Raw genomic sequence first — 12,778 nt, forward strand, 5'->3', positions numbered from 1 at the left:
ACACAGGTGGGCAGGGCAGGTGGTAACACATAGGTGGGCAGGGCAGGTGGTAACACATAGGTGGGCAGGACAGGTGGTAACACACAGGTGGGCAGAGCAGGTGGTAACACATAGGTGGGTAGGACAGGTGGTAACACAGGTGGGCAGGGCAGGTGGTAACACATAGGTGGGCAGGGCAGGTGGTAACACGTCCTACTTTGGCGGAGACCACATGTTGGGCCAAACTAAGCAAACTAAGGAGTAAGGAGGGGGGCGGGGGGGCCTTTTACTAAGTAAAAGTCCGGAATTCAAAATGTACCTGAGTAAAAGTACAAAAGTATTGGCATCGAAATGTAGGCTATACTTGAAGTACCCAAAAGTAAAAGTACTCATTATGCAGAATGTTAAATGTATAAGAATCTTTTGAAAATAGCAGATCTAGAAGCTCACAAGACTTGCTATTTTCAAATGGCCGAAATGTATGGGCTGCCGCTGAAGTGGTTAATGTATATTTTGTAATAATAATCTACAAAGTAACTAGAAACTAAAGTTTTCAAATAATTGTAAAATTAGAATATTTGTCCCTGAGACGTAGGAGATGGAGTATATAGAAGTAGCAGTATTGGAAATTGGAAATAGTCCAGTAAAGTAAAAATACCTCACAATTGTACTCGAGTTAAGTACAGTAGTACTTGAGTAAATATACTTAGTTACTGTCCACCACTGCAAACTAAGGACCACAAGGGGGATTCTGGCCCAATTCAATGTCCTCACCTCACAGACTCGCTGACTTGCGTGCGTTAAGTCAGTGAGGGCTCTGGCAGAGACCTTATAGTTGCAGATTTTGGCGAATAGCGTTACCAGGGGCATGAGGGGAATGCTCCAAACATCAATCACTTTGGAAATGTATCTAGGGCTGTCATGATTGTAAATTTAAAGGTTTCATGACATTCCTTTTCATTTTTTGTTTTTCTTTTAGGTTTTATAACCTCAGTTACATCCACACAACCTGAACTTTGAAGATTCAGTGGATTTTCTGTTAACTGGGATTTTCTCTGTGTGTTCTGAAGCCTTTTGAGCTGCAATTGCAATGAAAACTAAGTAGCTTGAAAATAATCTGTACTGTACAAGCTCTCCTCCCTGGCCTCTCTCTCTCTCTCTCTCTCTCTCTCTCTCGGGGTGTGTGTGTGTGTGTGTGTGTGTGTGTGTGTGTGTGTGTGTGTGTGTGTGTGTGTGTGTGTGTGTGTGTGTGTGTTAAGCTGCGCAACAGTGACACTTGGTGGTCAACAAACTATATTTCCGTGCTTGGACACATGGACACGTACACATAGTGGACACGTAGGCTACACATATTAGGGACACACATTGCTGTCTATAGCACTCAAAAAGCTTTAGTGATTGGGTTGGAGCGATACCAGATGCAAGTTGTTGTGTTGTGTGAAACGAGCGTGCAGCAAGCTTCTGCAATTTGGCAGAGTCAGGTTAGGCAGATGCCAGATATCACAAATAACTTCACTGACACATGTGTCACGTGTGTGTGTGTGTGTGTGTGTGTGTGTGTGTGTGTGTGTGTGTGTGTGTGTGTGTGTGTGTGTGTGCGTGCGTGCGTGCGTGCGTGCGTGCGTGCGTGCGTGCGTGCGTGCGTGCGTGCGTGCGTGCGTGCGTTCTTGTGCGTGCGTGCGTGCGTTCTTGTGCGTGCGTGCTTGTGCGTGTGTGGAAAACAATACAAGCTTGAAAAGGAAACATCTAAAAATACTAAGGAATGCGCATAATCAATAACAAACTGAAATGGAACGCGCATCAAATGGAATGCCTAAACACATTTTACATGGTTTTAAAATGGAACATATATTGCTGTTAGATTAATATTATTCACATTCTATAGAATATGTTAATATAAGTAAATAAAATATTGAAAATATCAATTTGTATTGTAATGTGCATATTTGGTATAACTGCAAAACAGACAAAAACACAAACTACCACATGATGCAAACACAGCCATCATAGCTGTAGCACCAGCTAACTGACATTGTAGCTATAGGGGTGGGAAGATATGGGTACCTCACGATACGATATCTGTGGCGACATTAGGTCCTCGATAATGATAATATCACCATATTCGATATATTGAGATATTCAGTATATTGGCTGCAAGAGATGTCATCAACGATACATCACGATATCTGTAACTGAAAATGAAAAGAATAACCATAAAAGGCATAAATCTGGAATTTTGTATTTATTCCAAAATCTTACAAGATCTTTTGTGTCACAGACACAGTACATGAATCCTGCATCCTCCAAACAGTAGAACACTGACTGCAACTTTGCAACTTGTCCACAACTTGTCTGTACACAACAATGGGTAGCCTAGGCTACTACTACTAGTACTAACTAATTAATATCACGATATTGGGAGAACGATACGATATATATATTGTGGCGATATATCGCAATATCGATATATCGTCCCACATCTAATTGTAGCAACACAGCAGTTAACTGATACATTGTACCAACACACCAGCTAACTGAACATGATATGATTTCAACAAATAACTCTTTCACAGATCCAAGTGTTAAATGCTTCACACATTCTGTCATTCCATCCTCTTTTAGGAGTGGAAGTCCCGTTAAAGATATGATACTCAACACAGTCTTGTTCTTCGTGAGTTCTGGGCTCTCTGTTGTTAGGCTGACCAGGAAGCCAGTACCTGGAGAAGTAGGGACATTTAGTTCAACATATACATGAGTTATGCTCTTCAATCCAGCTCTGTGGTTTCCCTTTCCGTGATGCAATGGCCCGAGAATATACACGGACAGCGGACACACGGCCCAACAACAAATGAAGTTTCAGGAGGGAAGACCACACCAAAAACAATCTCCTCCCGTCACGGCATCACCACCAATCTGATTAATATCAACTCCTCCTAATCTCACCTGCTATGATTCTCTGATAACAACTCCTCCCTTATCTCCACCTTCCAAGCTAACCAAGGACGGTATTTAAACCCAGCCGTGCCCACCAGCACTCATGGACAGTTTTCTCACAGAAACGCTGCATACGTTTTCGCTCAGTATAAAGCAATCTAACGCCTAGCTCAGCCTAAACAACCTACCTTCGTTATGAACAACGACATCTTATTTTTGATGGCCTCGGACGGCGAGGACTTCTCGCCTACTCCACTTCCGCCATCAACACCACCACCCGACCTGCCGACACCTCCAGCCGCGAGGCCTGGCCATCTTTCGGCTTCGTTGGCTCGGACCCCCGTCAAACTCCATGTCAGCCCGAGAAGGACAGCACCGCCATCCACCCGCCGTCCTCCACCTTCCGCCTCCCGTCTCAGCCTCTCAGATCCTCTCGCCGCCACCAAACCCCCCCCTCATGTCTCCACCCAGCCGCCCCACTGCCCAACCAACAGCTGTCTGCCCCCCCCCCCCCCTCTCCCTCCCCCCCTCTCGCTCCCGCCCGCCCCTCCTGCCGCCCAACCCCCCCAACCACTCATGTCCACTGTCAACGGTCCCGCCAGGGCCAGAACTGCCTTCCCGGCCTCCTCCCAGTCCAGGGACCGTCGAGGCCGCCTACTCGTCTTCGTGGGCTCCAAAATGGTCTGCAATAATTTCAACGACAAGGGCTGCAACATGCCCCACAACCCCACCAAACCGTCATCCAGTTGACTAGCTTCCCACACCTACCTACAACATCCCAGCCCTAGCCTCAGAGCTAGCTCCTCACCCAGTCCCCTCCTTCGTCCGTTTTTTCCTCGACGGCCTCAACTACTGTTTCCACCCCGGCCTTTTCACCCTCCCAGACACATCTCACACTTGCAATAACCTCCAATCCGCCCTAACACCGTCGACACCTTGATTGAAAAGGAGGTTCGACAGGGGTTTATGATAGGCCCCTTGCCCTCCCCTCCGTTCCCCGAATACTGTATCAGTCCCGTCGGCATCGCCACAAGAAAGTACTCCGGCAAGAAGAGACTCATTATCGACCTCTCCTCCCACCCACGGTTCCACAGTCCCTAGCATCAATAGTCTCATCCCCAGGTCTGATTTCTCCCTCCACTACTCAACAGTAGCCCACGCCATCTCCCTCATTCACCTCGCCGGCCGAGGCGCCTGGCTAGCCAATGCCGACACCACATACGCCTTCAAAGTCCTCCCCCTCCATCCTGACACCTAGCACCTCTTTGGGGTCTGCTGGAAAGATTTGTTTTATTTTGCAGTCAGACAAACGTTCGGCTGCAAAAGCAGCCCCAAGCTGTTTGAAAACCTCTCAGAACGGTTATGCTTGATCCTCCTGAACAACTACTGCGTCCCCCTCCTCTCCATCCGCCCTGCTTCCCCGCCGCCCATCCCCTCCCTCCTCTCCCTCGCCCTTCTTCCGCGGCTCCGTCCCTCGCCTCTCCTCTCTCTCATCCTCTGCCCTCCCATCCGCCAACGGCCCCTCCGCCCATCCCCCCCCCCCCCCAGATGCAAATTATCTAGAAGAATGGAGGTGAAATGAAGATAGGTCTCACGTTGGTGTGGTCAGTGACGTTCCATCTACCCACTTGTACGTCCTTTCATCCTCTCTGTCGGTCAAACCCAGCCACACTCTCTTGTTTACACGTTCCACAAATTCCTGGACAGAAAAGCTAATGGTTACTGTTGTACAAACTATATAATAGACTTGTGTCTCCACTCTGCACACAAAGCAATGCTTTTATTTTATTGCTATTTATTTTTTACCAGACAATATGTGTATTTGAGATTGTATTTATGATATATGTTTTTATATTGTAACACGCACGCACGCACGCACGCACACATACATACACACACCATACCTGTTTCTCTTGGCTGTTTATGACGATGAGGTCAGATTGTCTGCTTCTACACCACTGTCTGCTCTCCTCCCAGGGTTTTGTCTCAGTAGAAATGTAATAACAACCTCTGTCAAATTTCTGCCATTCAGGTGCTTCTAACAACAAAACAATAAACTTAGTCACTGTTCCTTCATTTGATCAAATCCATTACAAATGAATGAACAACATGATTTAACAATGAATAAAACCATGACGTCTCACTGACCACAGTGTTGCCTCTTCATATCGTCTCTCTCTGCAGTCACATTGTTATACATGGTCTTCAACTGGTCAAAACTGGTTTGTACCAGTTCTTTCTGCTCAGTCAGCTGGTTGTGTCTGGTCTGTAACTGGTCAAAACTGGTATGTAACTGGTCCTTCTGTTTAGTCAGTTGGTTCTGTCTGTTCTGTAACTGGTTAAAACTGGTTTGTAGCTGTTTTTTATGTTCAGTCAGTTGGTCATGTCTTGCCTGTAACTGTCCGAAACTCGTCTGTAGTTGGTCTTTCTGTTCAGTAATTTGGTTATTTCTGGTCTGTAGTTGGGCTTTCTGTTCAGTCAGTTGTTTATGGCTGGTCTGCAACTGCTCAAAACTCGTCTGCAACTGATCAAAACCTGTTTGTAACAGTTTTTCCTGTTCAGTCAGTTGGTCATAATGTGTCCATAACTGGTCTTTCTGTTCGATCAGTTGACCATGTCTGTTCTGTAACAGGTCAAAACTGGTCTGTAACTGGTCTCTGTCTCCAGTCAGGTTGTTGTTCCTGGCGTGTAGCTGGTTGTAACGGGTCATCAGTTGGTCTCTCTCCGCCATGTAGGACTGATCTGTGTGGATATAATTTTTTTTTAGAATTTGGAGATCCATTTAAAACAACTTACACCTCCTGTTCAAGTCATATAATATGCAACTAATATCTATCTTCATATCATGTATAATTTACAAAACACGTATAGGGTTGGGAACGGTGTCTCAACGGTTAACACTGTCAGAAGGTCTTGGGGTCTAATATGTGGGGAGTTTGAGTTCTCCCAGTGTTCGCCATGGGCCCATGGCCTTATGTTGCGTTCACACGAGGCATGTGTAAAGATGTAACGATCACAGCATAATCTGTGGCGTTGTCACTTTGTAAAATCTGTTGCTCTCGTGGACGTTGATGTCATCAAGCGTGTGTCCGTAGTGATGTGTGTCGGAGGCGCGGCGGCCGGCGGGGGGAATTGAAGAAGATATGGTGTACCAGCATACAATAAGGTCAGACTAAAGATGTTCTTTGTCCACCAGTCGACTTTGAGGCTTAATCAGGAGTTGTAGTAGCCATGGGGTAAGCTGGGCGGTGGACATTGCTCTTGTCTTCATGTCTTTATGTATGTAATATTGTTTTGTTCTTTGTGCTATGTCAAATGTGTGTATACTGTATGTGTTCTGCATACTTGGCTGCTGGGTCCATAGAGTATAAAGAAGGATAGAGACTGAAACAGAGCGATAGCCCCGCCCGCGCCCTATTCATGTCAGTGGAAGTTGCTCAGTGCGTGTTTTGAAGCACCCGGAAGAACCGTCTACTTCCGCCTTTTTTCGATTTGGGCACCAAAATGTGGTGACCAAAATGCAAGTGCAAACGCGCTCAACGTTAAAGCCCAGCTGCACAGGGTTTCCTCGTCATACTTCCACGGGTCCGCCTGCAGTCCCTCCTCTTACCACTAGGGCCCAGTGCTTCAACGTTGGAGAGCCTCACTGGGGCCTTGGCTGGGTCGCAAGACACATTTCAGTGTGAACTGACAATAAAGTATCATATCATATCATATCATATCATATCATATCATATCATATCATATCATATCATATCATATCATATCATATCATATCATATCATATCATCAGTCTCGAATGCGAGCCCTATTGGACCTATAGGCATTAGGCTATGCATTGGAAACAAACAGACTAGAAGAAGATATTGTGAGTTTTCTGTCAGCCAGAACAGGGTGAAATAAGTGGGGAGGGGGGATTTAAAAGAATTGCAGCTAGAGTTGTAGGTTTGTAGCTTTGGATCTGGAGGTTGAACCCAGCTCAGCTTCAATTTGTGCCTTTGTAGCTTTTGCAGCAGCTACGTGCGTACGTGCGTGCGTGCGTGCATGCGTGCGTGCGAGAGAGAGTGTGTGTGTGTGTGTGTGTGTGCATGTGTGTGTGTGTGTGTGTGTGTGTGTGTGTGTGTGTGTGTGTGTGTGTGTGTGTGTGTGTGTGTGTGTGTGTGTGTGTGTGTGTGTGTGTGTGTGCGCGCGCACGTGCGTGCGTGTGCGCATGCGCGTGTGCATGTGCATAGGAGCTAATCTCTGCATGGCACTGTGGAGGTCAGAGCAGAACTTCTGCCCCAAGTTTTTCAAAGTTGCCTGTAATAGCGCCACCAGGAGGCCAATCTTTGCAAAACACATTATTTGATACCCCTACCCCTGTCCAAATTTCCAAATGTTGTAAATCTGTACACATTCACTCTATAGTCACACTCACATGATCAAGCGGATCTGTACGATTTATCGTATTCCATCATGATTGGCTAAAAGATTGGCATTTCAAGTTTGCAGGGGTGGTTCGTTTTGGACAAAAGGCCAATACAATTAACAGTGGCTCAAACGGAAAGCTGCATTCCACACTCCCACAAATCAACATATTAGTCTGGCAGCCGGGTTGTGGGGTGGGAAATTTGGTATATAGTTATTTGTATTGGCCTAAAATATTGTCAATACATATACATTCATGAATCCACTTGCTGACTGGCTGTCGGTATTGAGCAATTTTTGATAGGGGTTTATATGTGACCATACCATTGACATCCTATATAACGCAAAAATGTCAAAATGTCATTATGCTTTAAGTGGCATGTGACATGTCAAACTAGGGGGTTTACATGATTCTGAATCCATTCCAAGATTTAGTTTTGGACAAAAACACTCCTTGGGCTATAGAGAGGGGCTATCAAATACAGGGCATTTCTTGACATAAAGTAGCTCATAACGTTTCTATGGTGGATTTTCATGAAACAAAAACTTTGCAGATAGAAAGAGGATAATTCAAGCTTTTCGTACAGCTGCAATGTTGTTGAGTTTAACAATTGTTTAATGCATTCAGAGAGGACTTTTCTGTTTGGATGAATGGGCTAGCTGTCAAGGCCAGAAAGTAGTTTTTTGCCACTCAGTGGGCGTTCCCGCATAACTTCCAGGTACGATGATGTCACGCGCATACCCTCTATTGCAATCATCACAGATGTGATGAGGTCATCACATTTGGGGGAATTTGGGCACATTTGGACAAGTGGCTATGGCCGTTTTTAGCCTAAGGAGTGTTTTTTGTGCAAAACTAATGCTTGAAATGGATTCAGAATCATGAAAACCCCATAGTTTGACATGTCACATGCTACATAAAGCATGATGAAAATTTTAAAATCTTGCCTGTTAATGGTATGACCCCTATTAAAAGATTGCTCAATGCCGACAGCAAGTCAGCAAGTGAATTCATGAATGTATATTTTAGGCCAATGAAAAAGACTATATACCAAATTTCCCACATTAGATAATGGAAGCCTGTCGGCTGCCGGACTATATTGAGTGTCTGTGTAATAATTTAATCATCAACATTAGTCCCTCAACCGGTTCCGTTCTTTTTTCAGCCAATCAAATCATTGCTATAGGGTGATCAGCCAATCAAATCATCGCTAAAATGCACACACATACACTGGGTATAGGAGGGACTATAGCGCCCCTCAAAAACAAATAAAACTATGTCGATTCACCATAGAACATTTGACTTACAGAGAGAGAGTGGAACAGCAACGTTGAGGAGAGCTAGAACAGCACAGAGCAATCCAACACCGACTCCAAACCGCTTGTACCGTCTTATGTCTGGAGGACACAGACAATGCACACACACACACACACACACACACACACACACACACACACACACACACACACACACACACACACACACACACACACACACACACACACACACACACACACACACACACACACACACACACACACACACACACACACACACACACACACAGTGAGAAACAGTTAGAATCATTGCATGCATGGACCTTTAGGACTGAGACCAGATTCTACAAAATGTCTTCTAAATCATGGCATGCAGTTTTCTGAAAAACCTATGTTTCTATGTCAATGGTTCTCAATCTATTTCATGTCAAGGACCTCAAAAATGATATGTAATTGGCCGCTGACCCCCATCTGACAATGTGTTGTTCCAGGGACCCCCCAGAAGCAAAGATTTGTTAAAAACTTTCGCTCTGAAAGAATATATATATTCAAAACAATTAATTAAATTAAAAACAAATAGCAGATCTACAAGCTCGTATAACGCAGCACTCGGTGCCGCGCTATGAGCTTGTAGATTTGCTATTTTTCAATAGCTAAAGTATAACATAATCATTAAAACACCAAAAAGGGTTCCTGTCCTGAATGGGTAAAAGAGTATGGTGTTGTTGTTTGGTGAAGTTTCGTTGCAGTAACATCTCTCACCAGACTGCAGTGTCTTCCGTAGATCTTTCTCCAGAGCTTTAGTCGTGGCCTCACTATCATCGTAGATCAGACTGTCTTTCTCCTGTAGCTCGAGGCTGTCATAATATCCATCCACGGCCATTTCTACTGAGTTCTTGATATCTTCTTGCAGGTATTTGATGAGGTCCTCCCCCTCACATATCACACATATCCTCACTGTTCTAAGTATAGACAACACTGCATTACATAGTTCACACTAAGTGCACAAAATAGCAAACAAACCACCTCACTCACACACACACATACACACAGAAAGTGTGAGTTTCTTGTTTTGAACTTGCCTTTTATATATGGCTTGGGTTTTCATGCTGTTGCTGGTCATCCTTGATCGGAAGGTCAACTGCTGTTTTTTGTTTCTAATGTTCTATATAAATAAAGATGACTTGACTTGACTCAAACATGCACGTACACGCATTCACACGCGCACACGCACGCACGCACACACACAGAGTCTGACAGGGTCAAAAACAGACACGAGACAAAAAAAAACAAAGTCCAAGGGTATTTATTTGCACAAGGAAGGAAAAGGGGGAAAGGTGCTGTCGTCTGGAGTGGACATGCCCAGAGGGCTGCCCAGCGTGATGCCCAGCGGGATGCCAAGCGGGCTCCCCCAGCGGGATGCCAAGCGGGGGGGAAAAACCCTGCAGAAATGACTAACCAATCAGGAAGTAGACTTCTAGAAAAATCTTTGAATGCAGATTGAAACTGTGTGGGTTGAATTAATTTAAAAAAATGCTAAATCAGAATTAGTCTGCACCATCTATAGACCGCCTGACCATGGTTTCTATGATATTCTTTAGGGGTGCTTAGCTGGGGAGGAATGTGTAGAGAAACTCCTGATTGGCGATTGGAGATCGGAACACAGATATGCAACGTAAAGAAGCTCCCGTCTTCAAATCATTCAGTAGGTTTTGTGATCTGCACAGTGTCAGTCAGCCAATTGCTCTACCCAGAAGGATGTGTGATCCTACTCAAACTATATCATTGATCTCATTCTGACCCCGGACAAATCCAAAATCTCCAAGAAAGGTGTCTTGTTGTAGAGCACATCAAAGCCTTCTACAAAAACCTATAGGTGTTTGTAAAGAGTTTGTACTGATGAGGTACTTAAAAATCACACCCGTGTGAAGTGGTGGTGGTGCAACTCCGTGTGAGAGTTGCACCACCAAAGAACAAGATTCCTGTGTACAGGATCTCCTCACTGGTCAACAAAAACACCTTGAAGACCCTAACAGGAGCCCTTGTACATGGTTTATTCAAATATGCATGCACCTCTTGGTACCACAGCACCTCAAACGCCCTTTAAACAAGGCTCCAGACTTCCCAAAACAAACTGGTCAGGCTACTACTTGGCCTCACTCCCCAAACCCACCTCACACCTGCCCATTTTGATAGGATGGAATGGCTTAGTGTTGACGACAGTACAGCATCTTGCAATTGGTCTGGCCTACAAGATTCACTACACCACCAAGATACCCATGTACTTTTCTAAATACTTTAAAAGGACACTTGAAAAAGGAAAAAAAAATAATAATGTTAATGACGTTGAGAAGATTTAGAACACTTTCCTGGGGTCTATATGTGTGTAATATCTGGTTTTAGATATTTTAGATTTTAGCAGTGTCCATTATGTCACAGACACTGGGCTCACTTCCTTCCTGGACTACAACTCCCATGTTTTGGTGCACTGCTCCTCCTGGTGGATAGGGGGAGGGCTGGGCACACTTGAACTTCCATGCGCGGCCAAAGGAAGCTGTCTGCCAGCGTCATTTACGGGTTTTTAGACAGCTGGTGGATGGAAATGAAGCTCCACCCACGCGGCATTGCCGCTGGGGCAAGCTTTTCCGGGAATCTGGCAATCTGCCACGTGGGTGGAGCTATACATTTCCATCCACCAGCTGTCTACAAACCCGGAAATGACGGTGGTAGACAGCTTCTTCTGTCCGCGCATGGAATCTTAGGTGTGCCCAGACCCTTACTGAGACTACATGTAGTCCAGGAAGGAAGTGAGACCAGTACCTGTGACATCATGGACACTGCTAAAATCCAAAATATCTAAAACCACATATTACACACAAAGACCCCAAGAAAGTGTTCTAAATCTTCTAAATGTCATTAAAGGACCACTTCGCCACTTTTCAACTTATCTTCATATAATAGGTCCTCTAATAATAAAACTAATAATCATGATAAAATGGCACAATTTTGCTGTGGGCAGTTCAGCAACCTGTCCACCAGTGACATCGTTAGGCAGTTATTTTTACAAAAATGTTTAGATTTGTATTATCGTGAGAATGATGGCTTCCATTTTCGCATTGCAACTTTTCAGAACTAGAAAGCCCGCAGTTTCTATTAGCTTGGATTCCCCATCGATGATGTCACTGGTGGACGGGTTTCTGAACTGCCCACAGCCGTCCTATGACACAGATTGAGTAGGAAAAAAATGGTGCCATTTTATCATGATTATTAGTGAGGACCTACATGAAGATAGGTTGAAGAGTGGCAAAGTGTCCCTTTAATGTCAACGAAGTCCACACTCACAACACCAGAGGGAGACTGCATATCTTTCACTTTTGAGCCTCACATGTTCAATTATATTTCATATTCATTATTTTCTGTTTATCAGTCCTCATTTCATGCTGCAGCATATTCAACATATATCATTTACAATATTCTCCATCTGCATATATTCTGTCAAAGCCTACCCTACATGGTCAACACCAAACACTGTTTGCTACATGCTAGCTCAAATTAGTAATCAGAGTTGGTATCTTGACCCCAGTTCATACAGTTTAACTTTCATTAATTTCATGTTTGACAACTACACAAATAAAATTGATTGCTTGAACAAACACCATCCTTTATTCATCACAGTTTAAATCTCATCATTATCATTAACAAACATACATACTTGCCATGATCCTCATTTCTTGTCAGAGGATATCAAAAAAGTTAAACCTCCCTCCATGGCTCCTTTTATAGGTGGAGGACTCCAATTGGGTTATAGCCTACCACTTGACAGGGGTGCATGTTCTGTCAGTATAATATATATTATGAATCCAAAGATGTGGTATTGCTTAAAACATGTAGAATACCCACCTTGTGTGTGTTATATTTTACCATGTGGTTTTTGAAACATTTTCTTGTTTCCTGTCACTTGCATTTAAAGGTGAATACTTTGTGGGAACCTGTCCTTAAGACAGATGGTTGGGGCCACTAGACAGATACGCATAAGCATAACCATTCATTCCTTTCTCAGAACTCTCTGCGCCAGCTCATTCTTATTGTTGCTCTATGATATTCCGGCAGCCAACAGGCTTTTTTTTGTTCAAAGTGGGAAATTTGGTAGTTTTGTATTGGCCTAAAACATTGTCTATAT

This window comes from Electrona antarctica (assembly GCF_951216825.1).
Source record: "Electrona antarctica genome assembly, chromosome: 21".
In the NCBI taxonomy this organism is placed as follows: domain Eukaryota; kingdom Metazoa; phylum Chordata; class Actinopteri; order Myctophiformes; family Myctophidae; genus Electrona; species Electrona antarctica.